Genomic DNA, 23,724 nt, shown 5'->3' on the forward strand with positions numbered 1-23,724 from the left:
AGGGATTTGAAACGGAGGTCACCTAAGCTCCTGCCAAACCTCGCATCACTCCGTGACCTAGCAGTCTCTCAGCAACGGCACAATGTATGTGTGGACGGACGAGGGGTTTGACACGCTACAGAGCCTTGCCCATCCCTCAGAGACCCCTAAAACTAGAGTATGTCATGGTTGGCTGGGCCTTGGCCACTGGAGGCTTGGCTGTACCCCACCCTTTTTTCCTTAGCTGGGGGAGAAGGGGGGGTCTCCACGAGGGTCGGCTCAATATCTCCGAGCTGCCAACCATATTAATAGAATTACTAGAATGTACGTCCCCGTTCAAGCGGACATTCTGAGGGTGCAGCCATATTTGTTGTATGAAGATCTTTTATCCCTCCATTCTAGTAAGTAATTTATGTTTCACTATGCAGATGCGTTTCAATTGAAGTGTGTGCGTTTCAGCTGTCGATCCTGTTGGGCTGATGCATTCTCTGGCAGGCTCCCGAACAAAAGGCATTACGCTTTGGCTTCGCCATTGTCATGTCCTGATTTAGCTCATAGGGGTTTGGCTTTCATGCCACTCCAACGTCAACAAAGATGATCTCATTTTGCGGAGTCTTAAAGATGCCACAACTGATCATGTTGAAGTCTATTGTAAACACTTCAGTGTCCAAGGTTGGAAATCAACAGTCGGGTAGTTTAGATTAGAATGATTGACTTAACTGACTACAGGGTCCTATTGATTAGGGCAAACCGTTGAAAACGAAAACAAGCGTTTCTTATTGGACAGATTCAGGTAGTCCCAACCTGTTTCAGGACATTTTATTCCGTTTACATCCCAGTTTTGATGTGTCCTGTGTGTCACCCACTCATCTTATCGTCAGTGTTTTGATGACTTTCCTCTGAGCATCTACTTTGTGTTGCGGAGGTTCTGTTGCTGCTCGAGGCATCTCTTCTTCGTTCAGGATGTGCATAAGGTTTCCATGTGAGCGGCCAGGGAAAACACTTGGAGAAAAGATTCCTGCCCTTAATTTGTTCAAACAACTATCCCTCTAGTTTCATATATTTCTGTCATTTTTTGTTGCCTCACTCTAGTAAATACAGGACATAAACCCAAAGATCTAAGACTGGATTAAGACGCAATAAACTGAAGCATTCATTGTCCACAGGGGAGTTTAGTTGTACAGTCACTGCGGTGACTGAGTGACTATGTGCGAATGAGTTTTTATTTGTTTAGTGATGGTTTATAGCCACAGAATGACATCTTCCTGTTGATTTAATCAGACCTAGATGGATGGACACAGATCAAGTCATCATTGCTGAAGTTGATACCACTAATGGTGTTCTGAATTCCACATTAAATAGGACCTATAAATCCAGCTGGGTCTCTCATCCAAACCACAATGGCTTATTTCTGTCCCCACATTAAAGGGGACAGACAAATCCAACAATGGTTACTGACTTTCGACACATTTGTAAAGCTGGTGCCAGCTAAAATAAATACTTTGTGGCATTGGAGTCAGTTATGGGATGTAGAAATGGGGAGTGTCCAATCGAAATGAATGAAGACAACTGCATAGTCCAGTGTTCACCACAAATCACTGCTCTCAGTGAAATACTTGTTCTGCACAAGACAAGTAAACATGACATGTAAGTGTTTTTTTTTTTTTTAATTGCCTGGTTCCCCAAACTCCTTGCTCCGATCACACCACGCTAGTTCCTTCTCCGCAATGAGTCTGGATCTGAGTACCTCCCCACCGATTTCTAGAACGCAAACAGAACATTCTAACTATTCTGATTGATCCATGTAATGAATGGGTTCGGCAAGAGCCAAAAAATACGTGGGTAAAGCAGTGTTTTGAAAATTCAACATTTTGGCTTTGATACTTTGATTGGTTAGAGATGATCCAATCGCTGATGACTTTGTTTTGTACAACACCCCTCATTTTGATGTCACCACAAACGACTTCAACAATGACAGTCTCCGAATGAAGTGCAGAGGAAGAATTCAGTTTGAGTTGTCAGGCAATGGTTTTGAAGGTGAATTCCTAGGATTTTACATGGTCTGTATCCAGAGTGAGTTTTACCTATTCCACCCCTGATTACAACAGACTGTCTCAATAACTGTGTAATTGACGTAATGTGATACAACAACGTTTTAAATAGGAGAATGTCCAGAGAATATCGAGTGTAATCAATCCAAATTTCCGATCTGTTTTAGCCGCTCATGTCCAATCACAGGCTGATCTTCTCTTCCTGACACATGAGTCCAGCATCATCCCCACCACCCACCTGACTGAGACCAGGGTTGTGATTACGGGCACGAAATGAAGGAAAATGGTCCGAAGCGGAGTGATGGGGCAAGGTACTGTTTGAACATGCTCGTTTTCCGTTGCAGCGTTTTGTTATTGTGTGCCCTCATGAACTCTAGGGATTTTAGAGGCAATTTTTACTAAACCTACACATGGTGTACCTGCAACATAACCACTAAGTCATCATCATCTGAAACACATCAGTAACGGCCTCTTCCCATGACAGATGATAGCTTTCAGCTGCTCCCTCCTGCGCTCTCGCTCTCTCTCTTTCCCTTTGTATTTTTCTGTCTGTTTCTCGCTCAATCTTTTGCTCTCTCGCACTGCAGTGTAGCTATTGCAGCGGCCCTGTATTTGGCCAACTCGGCACTTGTTCTTGTCTGTTTAGAGTGGGCATTAATGATTCTTTCTCATCCCGTTTTGTGCAGCACAGGCACACAGTGTTCGTGTTTGACATGTTGCAGGGCAATGGGGGATGGATGTCCTTTCCTTTCATATTTCTCTCTGGACTCCACTCTGCTCCACGTGGAGAAATGTACTTCTTACATAACTCTCTGGGGTGAGAGATGAGCCAACTGAACTGGGCCGCTCTAGGAATTAGGATAAACAACATGTTTGATTCTTCAAAGAATGGCGCACCGGAGTCTGGTCACTGTGCTAGAGAGGATTGGAATTTGGGCAATAAAGAGACATGTTTTATTTAGTCCTCTGAAGGGGTGAAGATTTTTCGTAACTCGTGCATTCTACCGGTCACTCCTCTGTACCATAGAGATTCATAGATGTCAATTCACTTGTCGATTTCTGCATACAGCAATGTTAGGTATCTTAATACGTGCCACTTAGTGAGTGCATACGTTTTTAGTATGTCTATGTGATCCCTGTGGGAATTGAACCCTTGACATTGCTAGTGCCACCAACTGAGTCACACAAGACGATCCCATCCATTTAGCATGTGTGGTATGCATGGTTTCTCTTCCTTCTTTGCCTGGGATATCTAAAATGGCGTGTGAGCGTATCTGTCATTGTCAAACTGCCCGCTAACTGTGAACATCTGCCAGGGGGGGAGGAGAAGAGGGAACTTTTCAATGGGAGTCCTTGTCCGCGCTGTCAACGCAGGATACCGGCCCACCACAAGCTGAACAAGGAGGTGTGTGTGGCTGTGTGTGCGCACGCTCTGGCTGCCTGCCCGTGTGTGCAAATGAGTGTTTGTGTCTCTGTGCGAACATGCAAGCATGTGTGCACAAAACACGTACAAGAGTATGCATGTTTGAGTTTCTATACATGTATAGGGACACTGTGCATGTTCATGTGTACATTTGTGGAGTGGTGTTTTGTTGGTGTTTGCACTTTTACCAATAGTATGTCTTAGGACTGGTGAAGTTAATCATACAGGTGTGGGCATGCTAAAGTTTACCTGCAGTTCAGAAATGTATTTAACTGCATAGGTTATTGCTCGATGTTCGCTGATGAAGTTGCTGCTTGGCGTCACCCAGCAAGAGAGTTTGTCACAGTAACATTGGACCGTTGCTGCAACAGACATTTTTAAAAGGAACCTTTTTAATATCCACAACTGTACTACATAACGTTGGTGTCTTGTCTCACTTTTGCTCCTCCTACCATACTGGGGTTGGGTTTATTGGGGCACACCGTAGCAAAACGCTACGCAACGGGAAACGATAACAAGTGTTTCTTATTAGACAAGTTCAGGTAGTGCCCTCCCTGTTTGGGTCTGTTTTATCCCATTTGGTGCCTACTGAATATGACCCAGTTCTGTTTCACTTCAGGAATGTCTATCCTTGCCCTTACAGGAAGCCAGTGCGATGGTTCCCAACTGTAATGTATGAAGCCTCACAAATGCAAAGCACCATTCAAATCTACTTTTCTTATTACAAACACATGTTCATGGATAGTTACATGTACCCACTCACATATTTAACACTATGCTGAATTCAAACTGAGGCACATTTTGTGATGACTTGAATATGTATTGGTTGAAAATAACTTTGCTTGAGTTTTCATTTGGAATGAGACACCCAAGCCGATAGAAAGTGAACTAAATTAATCGAGTCTGACATTAAAAAGTGTTTTGAACAAATGGGCCGTTGATGTTTTCCAAATACCAAATGTTGAAATAGGATGGTATCACATCCAAACTTTGTCGGTTTGAAAATAATTTTTTTGGGTGCCAAAAAAAGACTAGCGGTCTCGCTGGATGATAGACCCAAGTGCAGCCCAACTTAATGGATATAGACACACACACACACTGTTACGAATCCCTTTTGGCCCGACGGTCTAGGGGGGATGGTAATGAGACCCGTAACATAACTCATGCAAATTATTATTGTGACAAAGTAAAAGTGTGAACGAAATAACCACGACAACAGAAATCTACCGTCAAACTCTAGGTTTATTTATAAACACACGGTAATGGGGGAGCAGGAAAAGGGGCTGAGCTGGACCCAAGAAAAGAAACAATAAGTATACAAAAACACACCCCTAAGCTAGACTAGCCTACTTTAACAACAGCTAACTAACTAACCAAAAATACAGTGGGTGGTCCGCCCAGTTCTAACTAGTGTATTTAACAAAGTTCACCTACGGGTAGTGTATGCCCATGGGCGACTTGTCTTGGTTTCCCCCTTTTCCCACCAGCAACAAACAAATACCATAACCAAAAATAATACTCACAGGTGATGACAAAGTGCTATGAAGTGCTTTAAAAAAAAGAGAGGTTAAGACACAAAGCGAGAGTGAAACACAGAGACCTACAGACATGGCATTACAGAGAGATTGAGCTGAGCTAAAACAAACAAATGATGGGGTTTTTAAACCATGGGGAAGGAACTGTGATAGGTCAGGAAATAGGAGGTGTGTCTTCTGATTGATGATTGATTGTTGACTGATTGGGGAGTGATGGTTTTCACCTGTGAGGGGAGAAGGAGAGAAAAGAAACACACACAGGATAACTGTATCCGTAACACACACACACACGCCCTCACCTATCCCACAGAGGTCGAGCTACAACCAAATGTGGGGAATGTCTTGGGAAGGCCTCAGAACACTCAGTGATTACGACTCTAACAGCTGGCCCCATTCACACCGTCAGCACACCACACACACACGCACTGCTCCCAGGGAATGGTTCCAGCCAGGAGCATTGGGAATGCTGCGGGAAAGAAACTCTGCTGTCTTTCTTTCCACACTTTCCCTTCCTAATGATGTGTAGAAGCATACTCCCTCAACCTCTCACTTCTTTCTCACAAATTAGATGACACGGACAATTCAATTACTGTACATTCACCTCGTTCGCCAGTGAAATATGTGATGTTTTCATGATGTTGCCGAGCTTCAACATTTTGAATGATGACGTCAATGGTTGCCTACGCTTGGTCCAGTCTTGTTTTTGTGATGGCTGTACATTGCGTGACGTGAATGGTACTGGGCTTGTTCAACAGACAGCCTGAAACAATTGACTGCTAAAACAGATTTAACACCTTTTTATTTAGTTATTTTATGCAAGTGCTCTCTTTGTCTTGGGGCTCATACTTTTCACTTTCATACTCTGTCATGGAACAGTTCTATTCACATGAACCTAATTTACTGGCACCAAATTTAAGGAAAGCTGATATGGGTCTGTTGAATAGATTGAGCACTTTGAGGTGCATGCGGCTCACACTGTAGCTTAGCCTACCGTGTTACCTTCTCACCTTGGGTGACTGTAAGAAACAAAAGGGGAATGGCGACCATATCACAAGTGATTTTCTTTTAAGTATATACGTTGCTTTATTACTTTCACTGGGATGAACATGTATCATTAGCAGCAGAACTGAAGGTGCATGGATTTTCCAACCGTGCCGCTGAGGCTTTCCAGGGCTATGGATGATGGAGTCAGTACAAACAACCAGGGGTGGAATTGGAAGGACAGAGTTATACGATATATAAAAAGTGTTTTTCCTAGGATGTTGCATTGGGAGATTCATGGAGTGATTCCAACCCCCCCTAATTCCACTCCTGCTCTTAAACCAACCTCCTTTTCTTCCCCTCTGTCTAGTGATGGGAAATAGCCCTTGTACTTCCTCTGTCTCAATCTGCCCCTTCAAAAGGAGGCTTTGGTGTGGGTGGGAGGTGGTAGGAGCACATCTCCCTGTAACATGCAGTAAATAGTCTCTAATTAAAGCCCCCAAACTTCAGAGCCCAGCTTATTCTGTTAAAGCCCATCACTGCAGCTCTCATCAAAGAACAGGATGAGCTTGGCACAGGACTGTGTATGTGAGTTAGTGTGTGTGGCCAGCTGGCTGCGTATGTGTATGGTTTTGGGAGGTACATTTTACTGCAACTCAGTTGGCTTACATAATGTGACTATTAATAAGTTACATATTTACCATACATCAACCTACAGTGGTTCCTCCTTTGAAAGTTGCAAGCTCATGCCGTGGGACTTAAAGGTCATTTGTGGTTTAGTACGGTACCCTGCGTCACCACTTCATTGCTCCAGACCAGCACAAGGGGGGAGTTAGAGCACTGATTATGTTTCTGAGTCCTACTGTGTCTCTAACTGACAATGAATGGGCGACATAAACCTAAATAGAAACTGATAATTGTACACGACTTCAGTATTACTTACTAAAACTGTTGTTACAGTACGGTTTTTCTTATTTTATTTTATGATTATTTTGCTCTTACTGTAGTACTGTAGGCCTCTCCCGACCAGTGTTGTTGTACAGTGCCTGAGTGGTGCAATGGTCTGAGACACCACCAGCTGTGTTGCTACAGATCCTGGTTCAATACCCGTGCTGGCCTCACCTGGGAGACACATGAGATGACTGTAGGTTTTTGATATTTCTCCCTCTAAAAACATAAATAAATCATTCTAAATAACAAACTGGATTTATTTACAAATTAGTAACGATGTCTTACCCCATGTTCAATAATGGCCTTTTTCTCGCTCATTTTACATTATTTGAAAACGAAATCTCCAAAATATTTCAAGGGGATTGCACTAATAATGGAGCTGATTCGGGAAACGTTCCCGCTGTTCTGTTCTTAGTGCCAGTCTGCACTTTGAAACTAAAACAATGTAACTAATAATGGCATCTTTATGCTTTCATAAAAAAAAAAATGATACAAATTCTCTTTCAAAATGCTGATGTTTATTTAGTTATGGATCTCTAAATAATTACTATGGGAATAAATATCACTAAATTACAGAAATATCCTCTATTTAATTATTGGCGGAGAGTCACGTCATATTTTTCGATATACTATAGGCCTACCGTAGTCAACATGAGTCTCTCTAGTGTTGAGTAATGTGCTGTTAAAAGTGGTGTAGGTCATATTTATTTAAAGAGCATATTGAAGTTAGAAGCAATAGCCGACAACTATTTTAGCACCGTTTTGCCCTGCTCTGAAACAAGCATGGGGACTGGTCTTGATAAATCAATGAGATTTTTTATTTTAATTTCATCTCCGTTTGGGTATTGGTTAGACTAGAATAAAACAATTAGGTTGTAGAAATACTATGCTCTTAGTGTAACCTTTATTTAACTAGGCAAGTCAGTTAAGAGCTAATTCTTATTTTCAAGGACAGCCTACTCCTTACGCCCATCAGGGAATTGAACCCGTGCGTGCCCGCATTCTCTAGTACAGCCATTATTGAGGGTACTTGAGGTCACCGAGAAAGTCTGGACATGGCCTGCTCTCCCTTATGTAAGGAATTCTACACTTTCCCATGTTTACTACAGTATGTATTGTAGGCTATGTTTACTTGTCAGACTGCACAGTAGCCTAATAAACAAATGCAGGTGGCATATCTCTTCTAAATGCTGTATTATCCAAATATAAAAGCATATACAGTACACTACTGCATTTCTTCATCAGCATCTTTATGCTTTCGTTAATAAAATAAGGATAAAAATACTCTTTCAAAATGCAGATGTTGATTTAGTTATGGATCCATAATGAATTACTATGGGAATAACTATCACTGAATTACAGAAATATTGGAACAAAGTTTTTCTAATGAAGGCAAACAAATAGTTGCTTACTGGAAAGTACTCTTTCAAACACAGATCACACTGTACAGCATCATCATGGCTATTAGCAGGGCTATATTTTGGCCTTTATTCAGATTACAATCGCTCACTGTCGTTTAAAGAAAATTAAATTTAAAAAATATTATGCAGTATATAGCCTTCCCGCTGTGGGTGTCTATTTCAGCACCGTTTCGTGCTGCTCTCAGACAAGCATGAAGAAACTCAAATGTTCAATAATATTCTTAAGATTACAGTTGAAGTCGGAAGTTTACATACACCTTAGCCCAATACATTTAAACTCAGTTTTTCACAATTCCTGACATTTAATCCTAGGTAAAAGTCCCTGTCTTGTGTCAGTTAGGATCACTACTTCATTTTAACAATGTGAAATGTCAGAATAGGAGTAGAGTGATTTATTTCAACTTTTATTTCTTTCATTACGTTCCCAGTGGGTCAGAAGTTTACATACACTCAATTACTATTTGGTAGCATTGCCTTTAAATTGTTTAACTTGGATCAAATGTTTTGGGTAGCCTTCCACAAGCTTTCCACAATAAGTTGGGTGAATTTTGGCCCATTCTTCCTGACAGCTGGTATAACTGAGTCAGGTTTGTAGGCCTCCTTGCTCACACACGCTTTTTCATTTGGAAGACCCATTTGCGACCAAGCTTTAACTTCCTGACTGATGTTTTGAGATGTTGCCTAAATTATGTGGATATATTGTCCTTCCTCATGTTGCCATCTATATTGTGAAGTGCACCAGTCCCTCCTGCAGCAAAGCACCCCCACAACATGATGCTGCCACCCCCGTGCATAACGGTTGTGATGTTTTTCGGATTGCAAGCCTCACCCTTTTTCCTCCAAACATAACGATGGTCATTATGGCCAAACAATTATATTTTTGTTTAATCAGACTAGAGGACATTTCTACAAAAATTACCATCTTTGTCCCCATGTGCAGTTGCAAACCGTAGTCTGGCTTTTTTATGGCGGTTTTGTAGCAGCGGCTTCTTCCTCGCTGAGCGTCCTTTCAGGTTGTGTCGATATAGGACTTGTTTTACTGTGGATATAGATACTTCTGTACCTGTTTCCTCCAGCATCTTCACAAGGTCCTTGCTGTTGTTCTGGGATTGATTTGCACTTTTTGCACCAAAGTATGTTCATTTCTAGGAGGCAGGAATGCGTCTCCTTCCTGAGCGGTATGACGGCTGCGTGGTTTCATGGTATTTATACTTGCGTACTATTGTTTGTACAGATGAACATGGTACCTTCAGGCGTTTGGAAATTTCTCCCAAAGAAGAACCAGGTTTACACTTTTGTTTCTGGGGTCTTGGCTGATTTCTTTTGATTTTCCCATGATGTCAAGCAAAGAGGCACTGAGTTTGAAGGTAGGCCTTGAAATACATCCACAGGTACACCTCCAATTGACTCAAATGATGTCAATTAGCCTATCAGAAGCTCTAAAGCCATGACATTTTCTGGAATTATCCATGCTGTTTAAAGGCACAGTCAACTTAGTGCATGTAAACTTCTGACCCACTGGAATTGTGATAAGTGAAATAATCTGCCTGTAACCAATTGTTGGAAAAATGACTTGTCAAGCACAAAGTAGATGTCCTAACCTTCTTGCCAAAACTATAGTTTGTTAACAATACATTTGTGGAGTGGTTTAAAAACGAGTTTTAATAACTCCAACCGATGTATATGTAAACTTCCTATTTCAACTGTATGTGTTTACTGAATATAAGCAAGTGATGTCTGCTAAATAATCAAGTTAGGTTTCTCCAGAAATAAATCATTCTAATAACAAACTTGCTTTATTTACGAATTAGGGCGAAAGTCTCACGCCATGTTCAAGAATTGCCTTTTTCTCACTCACTCCAGGTTAAATGAAAACGAAATCTCCAAAATATGTTACTTTTTAAACAAAGCATTGTTTAATTTATTTATTTTGAGGAGAGAACCAGGGGAGTGAGGGAAGAACAACCAATGGAGCTCTGTGGCTGGAATAACTACTATCCAGACAGTGTTGTGGGGGTCACCTGGTGCAGTATACGGTCTGTTATGAGGTCAAGCCGTCACTGTCAATCATTTTAAAGATTTGGCTGAGGAGAAGGGGCTCGGTCTGGGCGAAATCATTACAACCCAGCTACCACAGTGGATCTGGGCCGATTCTGGCTGATAGTCAGACTCGGCCAAAGTCATGTGGCCCGAGGCTGGGCCGCCTTCGGCAGTATTACTTATGGCTAGGATGCGGGGATTGAGCTTGGGCCGATTCCGGTGAGCGTTTCTGGCCCAAATATATTACTTGGGGCTCGGGCCGATTGAGGCTACTCTCTGGCAGATGATTACACAGGCTGCTTTATATAATTCATATTTCATTATTTGTTTTTCCATAGTTTGTCATTTTCTGTGATCAAAAAATACAATTAACATTTAATTTAAATTATTTAAGGGTGGTGTAGTATTTTTGTATTTTGATACTTTGTGCAAGGCAATTGATAAGCATTAAAAACTTTGGATGGAGCCTCCTGAGTGGTGCAGCGGTCTAAGACACTGCATCGTAGTGCAAACTGTGTTGCTACAGATGCTGGTTTGAGACACGTGCCGGCCGCGACCGGGAGACCCATGAGGCGATGCACAATTGTTAGGGGAAGGTTTGGCCGCCCGGGATGTCCTTGTCTCATCGCGCTGTAGCGACTCCTGTGGCGAGCCAGGCGCATGCACGCTGACACGGTCACCAGGTGTACGGTGTTTCCTCTGACACAAAATGTTTTCTTTGTGGATGGGTAGAATTTGTATGTATAACATGTATAGTAGTAATATTTAAAATGACTTATTTCGGCTAATTTTGTCTACATTTATTTACATTTGCATGTGGCCGCTTCTGGGGAGATTCTGGTAAGATGCCGGCAAAGTCTGAAGAATTCCGGTAGACGGAAATGGCCCGATGTACTTCGGCCGTTTCTGGGCAGTCATTCATTTTGATTCCGGGCCGAGTCCAACACCCGATTCCGTGTCGACTCAATCAGTTCATGCCCCCCGGAAGAGGGGCGCTTCTGGGCCGATTACTCATTGCTAGCTGGGATGCCTCCTCGACAGTGTCATCACCTCTCTAGCCAAAGTAAAGAAGTGTGTTTATGGGTTCATTCCAGGCGTGTGTAAAAGATGGTGTCTCTGTAGTGTAAAATATGTGCTGTCTTACTTTGCTGAACTGAATGGCACGATACCATTTATATTCTATATATCATAGCTTTCCACATAACCTAGGGTCTAACTATGGAAACATATATGAAATCTTTCAAATACAATCCCAAATAGTTTTAATTTAGATAATTAATTTGTAAATGTTCAGTCTATATCCAATGAGGAGTTGCAAAGTGATCCAACTTCCTGATAGCAGTATATCGCAGTATATTACAGTACATGGGTGGTGTGCCACGGACCTTTGTCAGATTTGGAAAATAAAAACCTTGGAGTTTGATTTAGACATTCTAAGAGCAGTAGAGTTTTATTTTACATTTTGAGTTTTTTTTTTAGGCTGTCGCTTTTGAATTCCTGACAGTCTATAATTTGTTTGCGTTTGGAAGACGTGGTGGAAAGGTCATAACTTTATATTTTCTCTGGGTGGTGACGCAGTCTCAGACTGTTCCATGTTAAGAAACACTGAAATAACAAGGAGAAATGAACTGTTTCTGTCAAAAGCCCAGAATATTAGGCCAATAACATATCTTCCTGCGTTAATTGAATTCAGCTACCAAAGAGGGTATTTCAGCTTCAGCAAACATGAAACCCGATGGGTTTTTTCTCTGTTTGATTTGAATGTGATTGAACTGAATTAAAACCCTAATCAGACCTTTGCTCAACCAAAGAATGGTGTAAGCCGAGCCATGTACGCAAAACGATTTAGTTAACACATTCCCTGAAGAAATGAAAGTACAGGGCTCAGGACAGACTGAAGTTCTGCACATGAAAGAAAGTCAAACCTAGGATTTGAGGCGCTTCACATCTCTCCAAACGGTAATAAAATAAGCCTGTACGCCTGGGCAGTATATCTATCTTCCGTCTGTGGAAATGCTTTGGATATCTTGGCACTGGGGCGAGATTGTATTTTTTGCTGTAGTGCTTTTGTTGAAAAAATGAGAACCCCATTGTAAAATGGAGCTTTAAAGGCAGAGCAGGGTGCTTCTGTTATTTATTAGGCTCCTCCACCAATCACCCTCCATCATCCACATGGTCACCTCTGTCCTCCATCACTGAGGTGTGTGTGTGTGTGCTCATTACGTGAAGTTACGTAGATACCCTCATTCAAAACACCTGGTCCATCCACACCAGCTGATAAACATTGCAGCACAGTAGGCCTGCACACAATGGACGATGTGGAAGGCTCTGCAGGAGAGAGGGGGGAGGAGAACGAGGCACTGTGGTTTACTGCAAGACCTTCAATTCTCTATCAGGCACATACAAGAGGGTGGAGCATACCTATGAATGGACTGTGTGTGTGTGTGCCGGTCTTCATATGTGTTTCTTCGTGTGTGTGTGTGTCTTCATACGCCTGTGTGTGTGTGTGTGTGTGTGCGTTCGTGCACATCCATCCCTGATGATTTTCAGGTTGTTTACAGTGGACCCTGCCAGAGCAGGTGTCAGCTGTGTTTATGCTCTGGCATAAAACTCAGGCAAACCCACCTGGGGAGGAAAGACTTGAAGCTTTACTTATTGCCCCAACAAACAAGCTTTTAGTTTCCAGGGAGTTATTTGTGAGGCCATTTTGTTTTTGTCTGTGTCCTGGAGTGAACTCACCATGTCCCCATTTCCAGGCTACGCGTCTGACCGTACATACGTTTTATTTTTGGTTAGAGATAGAACAACAATGATTTCAATGTGACAAACCCTTTGAGACACAGTGTTACTGTTTTGAATGGTTTGAAAACTGAGAACTGAGAGTTTTGTCTGACAACTTCTAAATATGGATGCTGTAGAACTCATTTCCACAGAACATATTGGGGGTTTGTCTGAAAATCTAATTTGTTTAAATTCTAGGCCAAATAATTTTAGGATGAGCAAAGCTTAGTTTAAATTAAGGAGACACGGGACCGACAGTCCCAGACTATCGGGAATGACAGTGCCAGATCTGACCTGGCAACTGGAGGGCTGCTAGGCTTAGATCCTGACATTGTTTTCCTGAAAAAATATATAAATAATAATGTAATAAAACTATTTTTTGGGGGTGCGGTCTCAATTGACTGTTGAGAATGAGAATAGTAGAATACACAAGGTGCAATTTAAAAATGTGGATGTGCATCAGCAGTTTCTCTTGTTATTGTCAGTCACTGACAAGTTTTAATATTTTTAAAAATCTGCACATTTTCCCACCAGAGATGTTTCCATCTAATTGACTTGTTGAGGATAAAAGGATGTGCATGATGACATTATGCACATAATGACTTTTGCAGGTTAAATTCCCATTTACCCAATAAAAAATACAATTGAAATGGGTTTCCATTGCATTTTCAACTCTGCTAATGGTTTTGTCAACAAATATTTTTTGTTATATTTTTGGTCTTGGTACATGCACTCCAGCGAACAGCTCACAGATAGTGTGTGTAGGTTTTCCTACATGATGAGATTATTTTTTATTTGTCAAAAGGAATCCAAGCATTGATCATAATGTCACCAGAATAAGAATTTAAGATCCTCAGTATTTATTGGAAAGGAGCATCAAGTTCATTAGATGAACTTTAATAATTGATTTAATCTGTAGCCTAATATGCTTTCCCGAGTCGTCGTGGGAGGACAACACAACGATTGAATCCAAAGTTTACTTCGATACGATGATTATTATATCAATATTTGCTCATAAAGGTTTTTTTAAGCCATCATTTCTTGCATAATTAAGTTGACGGCTATCTGAACTTGTAGTTATCCTGGTCGAATTACCGACCAGGGGGACCCCAATGATCTTGTCAGTCACTCGCACTCAGATATCATATTAAAAACTGCAAAAACGTATCTCAACCCTATGGCAAAATTTGTAGAAGTGCATGAAATTTGCTATAAAATTGCTAAATCTTCTCTCCGCCCCATGGCAAAATGTATAGAATTGCAGCAAAATTACGTTAGAACTGCAACAAAGTTTTGCTCAGGGCCCCCAAAAGGCTACAGACTGCTCAACTCTGACTGCATGTGTGGGAATGGATGTGGGTACGAAGACCCGCAAGCCACTGGGCCCCTGATGATTAGTTTTGATTTTTTTGTGGTCCCCACCCTCATAAAAAAATCGACCATTAGCTGGCCAGGGAATGATCCCCATCTTTACTGATCTCAGACATGTGAAATAAAAGCCACTGTGACCAGTGACCTGTCTGTAATACTCTGAATAATTTTTAAAAATGTTCATAATAATATAATCATGTCATTGAGTGTCCAAGCTGTAGGCTGGCCTTTAAATCAAGAATCAAGATTCCATAGACGAATGTAATCCGGGAGTGATGTTTGGTTTGGACTCTGGTTTTCCGCTTCGAGTCACCGTACTACGATACATTCTTAACCTCCCAAGCATTAATCCTGGACTAACTCTCAAATCACATCTTGGCATTTCCACCCAATTTTCCATTTAATGGTTTAGTCCAACTTAAAGGACCAGTGCAGCCGTTTTTATCTCATTATCAACAAATGTCTGGGGAACAATTAAATACCTTACTGTGATTGTTTTCAATTCAAATGTTAAAAAATTTCGTAGCAAAGAGCAATTTCTCAAGGAAGAGTTTTGCTAGGACTGTCTGAGTGGGGAGGGGAAAACTGAGAATTAGTTGTTGTTGGCAGAGCCGTTTGGAACTCTTTCTTGTTGGTCTATTAACTAATTTACTTAATGGTGATGTCACCATGTAAGGCCGAAACTCCATTCCAGCAAAACAGACTGACATTTCAGGCTTTTCAAACAGCTCTTACATTAAAATGGCATTATCATAATTTCCACAATGTCACGGTATTATTACATCCTCATTGTGTGGAAATGTATATAAAACACAGGAAATCACATTTTTGACTGCACTGGGCCTTTAATGATCTATATCCAATATAAATATCACCCTATAGCACCCTCGAGAAATATGGTGTTTAAGTGATGGGGACATATGGACTTGTGCTATCGTTACAAACGATTCAAAGTCAATAAGTGTTTCCTTTGACCTGCCTTGGATGGCAGATGGAAGGGGTTTGCACTTTCCACTGTTCTATTGGTTCCATTGGGCCAGGCAAGCTCAATCAAGCCCAGCTAAAGTGTTTGAAATTATTTGAAATAGTATATGAACCCAGGTCTGTTCGTGAAACTGAGGCACATATGCATCACTAAAGCCAGGCCTGCTTTGTAGATGGTGGCTACAGCTGCACGGATGGAATGCGTGTGCTGTAACAAGAGATGTTTATTATATTTCACCCAGTGGAGCAAAAGGATATTTCCATGGATTGTGTGACTGAATGAATGCCATAGGGTTCATTGTACTGTATGCAGACAAAGCACCCTGGAGGCTCTGCATTCTTTAATAATAAAGAATCAAGGTGTTTCATAGCCCATGCACAGCCCTCTCAAGACTCCATCTCACTTTTGAAAACTTTAGAAGGATAGAACTATACTGAACAAAAATATAAAGCCAACATGTAACAATTTCAATGATTTCACTGACTTACAGTTCATAGAAGGAAATCAGTCAATTGAAATTAATGTATTAATTTAGGACCTAGGAGGCCATTAGGCCTACCCACTGGGGAGCCAGGCCCAGCCAATCAGAAGTTTTTCCACACAAAAGAGGTTTATTACAGACAGAAATTCTCCTCAGTTTCATCAGCTGTCCGGGTGGCTAATCTCAGACGATCCAGCAGGTGAAGAAGCCGGATGTGGAGGTCCCGGGCTGGTGTGTGGTTACACGTGGTCTGCGGTTGTGAGGCCGGTTGGAAGTATTGCCATATTCTCTAAAATGACATTTGAGGTGGCTTATGGTAGAGAAATGAACATTGCATTCTCTTGTAACAGCTCTGGTGGACATTCCTGCAGTCACAGCATGCCAGTTGCAAGCTCACTCAACTTGAGACATTTGTAGCATTGTGTTGTGTGACAAAACTGCACATTTTAGAGTGGCCTTTTATTGTCCCCAGCACAAGGTGCACCTGTGTAATGGTCATGCTGTTTAATCAGCTTCTTGATATGCCACAACTGTCAGGTGGATGGATTATCTTGGCAAAAGAGAAATGCTCACTAACCAGGATTTAAACAAAATTGTGCACACTTGAGAGAAATAAGTGTGTGTATGGAACATTTCTGGGATCTTTTATTTCTGATCATGAATCATGGGACCATCACTTTACATGTTGGGTTGATATTTTTGGTCAGTATAGATGTGACATGCTAATTGCTCAAATAACAATTTTGTATTTTATCTTCATTTAATTAATTTATTTTCTTGTTCTTTTTTAAAAATGAATTACAATGTATCACTCTATGAAATCATATCTTAGTTATGTGTGTTCACATTTCCATCCACTATTGTAGATTTCATTTGATGCCATAAATGATATGGATTGGCAGTTAAAGTCTGATGTATGTGGACCCTCCACAGCAGTTAGAGGTGCCTATTAACACTACCATGTTTCTAGGCAGAGCTTGACCCTAAACATGAAGTCATTGCTGATAAGCAACACACAGCATAGTTAGGGTGAATAACCTATTTGCCAGCATGCGTGTGTGTGTGTATCTTCATATGCAGTGGTGTAAAGTACTTAAGTACAAATATTTTAAGTACTAATTAAGTCGTTTTTCGGGGGTATCGGTACTTTACGTTTTATATTTTTGATTACTTTTACTTCACTACATTCCTAAAGAAAATAATGTAAAAGTACTCTTTGAATGCTTAGCTGGACAGGAAAATGGTCCAATTCACACACTTATCAAGAGAACTTCCATGGTCATCTCTACTTCCTCTGATCTGGCGGACTCACTAAACACAAATGTTTGTTTGTAAATTATGTCTGAGTGTTGGACTGTGCAATCTGTAAAGAAATTTAAAAAACAAGAAAATAGTGCCTTCTGGTTTGCTTAATATAAGGAATTTGAAATGATTTATACTTTTACGTTTACTTTTGATAGTATAGCAATTACATTTATATTCAATACTTAAGTATATTAAAAACCATATACTTTTAGACTTTTACTCAAGTAGTATTTTACTGGGTGACTTTCACTTTTACTTGGGTCATTTTCTATGAAGGCATCTTTAATTTTACTCAAGCATGACAATTGGGTACTTTTTCCACCACTGTCCATACGCATGTGTGTATCTTCATTGGTCTGTGTGTATGTGTCTGTATGTGTGTGTGTCTTCATTGGTCTGTGTGTATGTGTGTGTGCTCTCTGTGTGTGTCTTCATTGGTCTGTGTGTATGTGTCTGTATGTGTGTGTGCTCTCTGTGTGTGTCTTCATTGGTCTGTGTGTATGTGTCTGTATGTGTGTGTGCTCTCTGTGTGTGTCTTCATTGGTCTGTGTGTGTGTGTGTGTGTGTGTGTGTGTGTGTGTGTGTGTGTTCTCTGTGTGTGTCTTCATTGGTCTGTGTGTATGTGTGTGTGTGTGATCTCTGTGTGCATCTTCATGTGTCTGTATGTGTGTGTGTGTGCTCTCTGTGTGTGTCTTCATTGGTCTGTGTGTATGTGTCTGTATGTGTGTGTGCTCTCTGTGTGTATCTTCATTGGTCTGTGTGTATGTGTCTGTATGTGTGTGTGCTCTCTGTGTGTGTGTGCTCTCTGTGTGTGTGTGCTCTCTGTGTGTGTCTTCATACGTCCTGTGTGGAAATTGATTCATGGTGGAGTCTGAGGGTTTTTCAAACTGCTCGGTCTCACTGTAAACACTCTGACACGGCACAAGCCGATTACAAGTGAAGCAGATGGTTGGACTTGTGTTTTTGCATTCCACTGTCACGAGAGAGCTGATAAATGCAATGTAAACCAATCCCCCCCCCCCACACACACACACACACATGCACCCCTACTCAGTGCAGAAAATATGGCCTTCACGTACTGTACTCCGAACTGGTACTCAGTTGATGTATTTGGTGTGCACAAGGGAAGCCTATATCTATCTGAGTTATGGAATTATAGTTGTGCATTCCCTGGAGTGGATCAAGGAGATCTATCTCAGTAAAAGTTGGCTGTGTGTACTACTTCTGTTATGAAGTGATTTGTCGTTAGGCAAAGAATGCTGGATGGTCTGGGCCTGGGGGAAAGTGCCGCACCGGGCTCTATAATGGGTTGAAAAGATGGGTTTCAATTCCCAGGTTTTGGATGAAAGTGCTCAAATTGATATCCACATGCATGGGCTGTGAATAAGGCCTCTTAATATCTTATAAGGCCAATACTATCATTGCATGTACCCTCTGAACTCTCTAAACTTCAGCCCTCCCTCCTAATAAGGACACCGTATGAATACATTCAGTTGGACAACTGACTAGGTATCCCCCTTTCCCTTTATTGGACAGTAATCAGTGGAGGCGGGTCCAGGTAGAGGAGGGAAAGGAGATCCCTTGTAAATGTGATGGACAGTAATGAATAGGCAGTGTCTATTCTCAGCAGGAAGAAGAGCCTATTCTAGAGTAGGCGCCATGCTTCGACATGGGCTAACTGTACACAAAGGGATGAGTGGGTGGAGCAGAGGAGATACTGATTAAGTCATTTTGGTATGAATGCATCCTTTGAGGTCTATGCATTGATGATAAAGGTTCAAACAAGATGTGGCTATGATGGTGATGTGTACATGGCACTGTCAACCCCAATGTGCTGTCAGAACATTTGAGGAAGTTCGTTGCACTTAATATATCTGAGTACAGTTACTTAAAGTGATTTTGTAGTCTGCCCTACAGAGTCACTGTGACCCTGTAGGGCAGAGGTGTCAAACTCTTTCTGTGGAAGACCTAATGTTTGCCGATTTTCCTTTCAATTAAGCCCTGGATTTTATTTTCTTAAATTTCCGTTTCACCTTTATTTAACCAGGTAGGCTAGTTGAGAACAAGTTCTCATTTACAACTGTGACCTGGCCAAGATAAAGCAAAGCAATTCGACACATACAACAACACAGAGTTACACATACAGTAGAAAAGGTCTATTTACAATATGTGCAAATGGGGTAGGATAAGGGAAGAAAGCCAATAAATAGGCCATGGTGGCGAAGTAATGACAATATAGCAATCAAACACTGGAATGGTAGATGTGCAGAAGATGAATGTGCAGTAGAGATACTGGGGTGCAAAGGAGCAAGAAAAATAAATAAATAAATACAGTATGGGGATGAGGTAGTTGGGTGGGCCATTTACAGGTGGGCTATGTACAGGTGCAGTGATCTGTGAGCTGCTCTGACCGCTGATGCTTAAAGCTAGTGAGGGAGTTATGAGTCTCCAGCTTCAGTGATTTTTGCAGTTTGTTCCAGTCATTGGCAGCAGAGAACTGGAAGTAAAGGCAGCCAAAGGAAGAATTGGCTTTGGGGGTGACCAGTGAGATATACCTGCTGGAGCGCGTGCTACAAATGGGTGCTGCTATGGTGACCGGTGAGCTGAGAGAAGGCGGGACTTTACCTAGCAGAGACTTGTAGATGACCTGGAGCAAGTGGGTTTGGCGACGAGTAAGAAGCGAGGGCCAGCTAACGAGAGCGTACAGGTCGCAGTGGTGGGTAGTATATGGGGCTTTGGTGACAAAACGGATGGCACTGTGATAGACTGCATTCAATTTGCTGAGTAGAGTGTTGGAGGCTATTTTGGAAATGACATCACCGAAGTCAAGGATTGGTAGGATGGTCAGTTTTACAGGGGTATGTTAAGCAGCATGAGTGAACGATGCTTTGTTGCGAAATAGGAAGCTGATTCTAGATTTCATTTTGGATTGGGGATGCTTAATGTGAGTCTGGAAGGAGAGTATACAGTCTAGCCAGACACCTAGGTATTTGTAGTTGTCCACATATTCTAAGTCAGAACTGTCCAGAGTAGTGATGCTGGATGGGCGGGCAGGTGCGGGCAGCGATCGGTTGAAGAGCATGCATTTAGTTTTACTAAGAGCAGTTGGAGGCCACGGAAGGAGAGTTGTATGGCATTGAAGCTCATCTGGAGGTTAGTTAACACAGTGTCCAAAGATGTCCCAGAGGTATACAGAATGGTGTCGTCTGCGTAGAGATGGATCAGAGAATCACCAGCAGCAAGAGCGACATCAGAAGAGAGTCTGCCCGAGAATTGAACACTGTGAAACCCCTACATAGAGACTGCCAGAGGTCCGGACAACAGTCCCTCCTATTTGACACACTGAACTCTATCAGAGAAGTAGTTGGTGAACCAGGCAAGGCAATCATTTGAGAAACCAAGGCTGTTGAGTCTGACGATAAGAATGTGGTGATTGACAGAGTCGAAAGTCTTGGCCAGGTCGATGAATACGGCTGCACAGTAATGTCTCTTTCGAGGACCTTCGAAAGGCAAGTTAGGATATATATATATATGTCTGTCTGTATATATATATATATATATATATAGGTCTGTAGCAGTTTGGGCCTAGAGTGTCTCCCTCTTCAAAGAGGGGAATGACCGCGGCAGCTTTCCAATCTTTGGAAATCTCAGACGATACGACAGAGAGATTGAACAGGCTAGTAATAGGGGTTGCAACAATTTCGGCAGATAATTTTAGAAAGAGAGGGTCCAGATTGTCTAGCCCGGCTGATTTTAGGGATCCAGATTTTGCTGCTCTTTCAGAACATCAGCTATCTGGATTTGGGTGAAGGAGAAACGGGGGCAGCTTGGGCAGGTTACTGTGGGGGGTGCAGGGCTGTTGACCGGGGTAGGGGTAGCCAAGTGGAAAGCATGGCCAGCTGTAGAAAAATGCTTATTGATAGTATTATTATATTAATGTAGGTAATTAGGTGTGGGGAGTTCCTTACTAATTATTGTCCTTAATCCATCAATCAAGGACATGGAAGGAGCGGAAACCCACAGACACTCGTCCCTCCTTGGAATGAGTTTGAAACCTGTGGTGTAGCGGAGCCAAATTTGAGTTATCAGCTTGAAAAGCCTCTCCTCCAATATCATTTATTTTTCAAGTTAATTGTAGAGTTGCCACCCATGACTGAATTTGTTAGTGGCCTTCACCATGTGAGTTCCAAAGTGAATATTATCATTATAATTTAACTTGTTATGTCAGTACATTACATATTGTATCTCATAAGGACTTATTTTGAGGCATATCTTTATCCTAATACAGTGGCCACATCAGGCCTGCAAGTAGGGTTGCATAATTCCAGTAATTTTCCCAAAATTCCCAGGTGTAAAAAAAAAAAAAAAAATCCTGGTTGGAGGATTTCCAGGAATCTTTCAACTGGGATTTCTGGAAACCCTGGGAAATTTACCCGCATTTTGCAAGTTACATTAAGCTGCCTTGCAAGGTGATGTGTAATTCCTATTGGAATCCAGCCAGAGTTAGGATAACCAACAGGTGGAATTTTTATTCACCTGGAAACTACATTTTTATTAACTAACAGGATTAGGAACAGTGTGAGTGACTATAGACAATGGGCCTGATTGGAAAGCTCAGTGCTTCTGCTCTTGTCTGTCCGTAAAAACAAATGGATGAGTGGAACAAGCAAGGTAGGCCAGGAGAAAGGAAGGAGGGTTTGGTCAATCAAGGCAAGGAATATGTAGAAGACTAGCTGCATTGGGTGCAGATGACTGAACTGCTCACTTTGGTGTCTGTGTCGGCAGGTATACAGATGAGGAGGCATACGAAGGCATGTCAATTGGTATTAGTATGTGATGCAGATCACATGCACCATCCTTCTCCTTTACTTCTTCAATGACAATCCCATAGGCCTCTACATTATGGACAAGGTACTGTTTCTGTATGATAACCATGATCAAAACAGTTATTTTTAATTCACATTTACCACAAAAATCAAGGAATGGAAACTGTTGTGTGCATGTTTGGTTAAACGTCTGTATAATAACTGTTCTTTGGATTCCCTCCTAACATCTGTGATGAATATAACAGGAAACCTGTTCGATCACCATGCACTACAAAATAATTCTGGCAATGGATACAGAGAACATCAACACATTAACATCAACACGCCAGAGGATATACCCATTGGGGCTCTGCAGGGAGTTTTGTCACACCTGCTCCAGAGCGCCAGGCTGCCCATCATTACGCACACCGGTCACCTTCATTACGCGCATCAGCGCTTCATTGGACTCACCTGTACTCTGTCACTTCTGCTCCCCCTTCATGGCGCTCGAGGGCGCCAGGCTGCCTGTCATTACGCACATCGGTCCCCTTCGTTACGCTCATCAGCGCTTTATTGAACTCACCTGTACTCCTTCACGTTTTGATTGCCTTCTCTATATTTGTCTGTTCCTCTATTTCATCCACGTGTCAGCATTATTGTCGTTTATGTTTTCCCTGTCCACACGCTGTCCGTGGTCTGTTTTGTGCCCGTTGTTTATTAAGTGTTCACTCCCTGTACTGGCTTCTCGTCTCCCAGCATCTGTCCTCACAGGTTTACCTCATATTTGGATGTCTTTATGTTTTGCCACTAAAATCATAATAAACACTGACAGCTAAATTATTGTTATTGTTATGGGTATTATTATTAATAATAATAATAGGGGACGGGGGTAGTACCCCAAAAGGTTCTTCGAGTATCCATTAAGAGGAGTTATTTGAAGAACTTATAGGGGTTCCCCCACAGTTCAAATTTGAAGAACCCGTAAAGGATACTCCAGGAACCTTTTATTTTTTTACAGTGTGTATATGTGAGTAGGGGTAAAAGTGACCGGGCAATCAGGATATAGAATAAACAGAGTAGCAGAAGCATATGTCAAGTGTGTCTATGAGTCAGTGCAAAAACAATTAAGATGAATAAATAATAAAGAGGTCAATGTAAATTGTCAGAGAAACCATTTGGTTCCAACTGTTCAGCAGTCTTATGGTTTGGGGGTAGAAGCTGTTCAAGAGCCTTTTGGTCACAGACTTGGTGCTCTGGTACCGCTTGCCAGGCGATAGCAGAGAGAACAGTCTGTGTCTTGCTGCACTTCTAACATCCAGGCCAGTGTCATATACATCCAAATGAACTCTTGATCTGTGAACATTTGAGGGTTGGAGTTAAAAATCTAAATGAATGGGGATTGGCCATTGTGGGTGACAATCTAGCACTTGAAGAAAGAGGAAATTAGGAATACATGTATAATTATTTAACTGCAGGTACTGAAGATGTGAGTGAAATAGCTGTAAGTAGCAGTGGAAGATGTGTCCTTTCTAGTTTAGTCCAATTAGGGTAGGGATGGTACGGGGAGGAAACTATTTAGAGAAAATATAAATTGGGAACAATAATGATGTAAACA

General features: G+C 41.7%; 1 protein-coding gene across 1 annotated transcript in view; it reads left to right on the plus strand.

Moving 5' to 3' along the window:
• Positions 1-1,904: 1,904 nt before the first annotated feature.
• The window catches only part of LOC118364275 (protein eva-1 homolog B-like), a 70,803-nt gene continuing 48,983 nt past the window's right edge, over positions 1,905-23,724 (plus strand). The window contains exons 1-2 of the mRNA XM_035745680.1: positions 1,905-2,052; positions 2,198-2,341. The gene's annotated coding sequence lies outside the window, so the exon portion shown is untranslated. The remainder of the gene's footprint in view (positions 2,053-2,197; positions 2,342-23,724) is intronic.

The sequence above is a fragment of the Oncorhynchus keta genome, chromosome 31 (assembly GCF_023373465.1).
Source record: "Oncorhynchus keta strain PuntledgeMale-10-30-2019 chromosome 31, Oket_V2, whole genome shotgun sequence".
In the NCBI taxonomy this organism is placed as follows: Eukaryota; Metazoa; Chordata; class Actinopteri; order Salmoniformes; family Salmonidae; genus Oncorhynchus; species Oncorhynchus keta.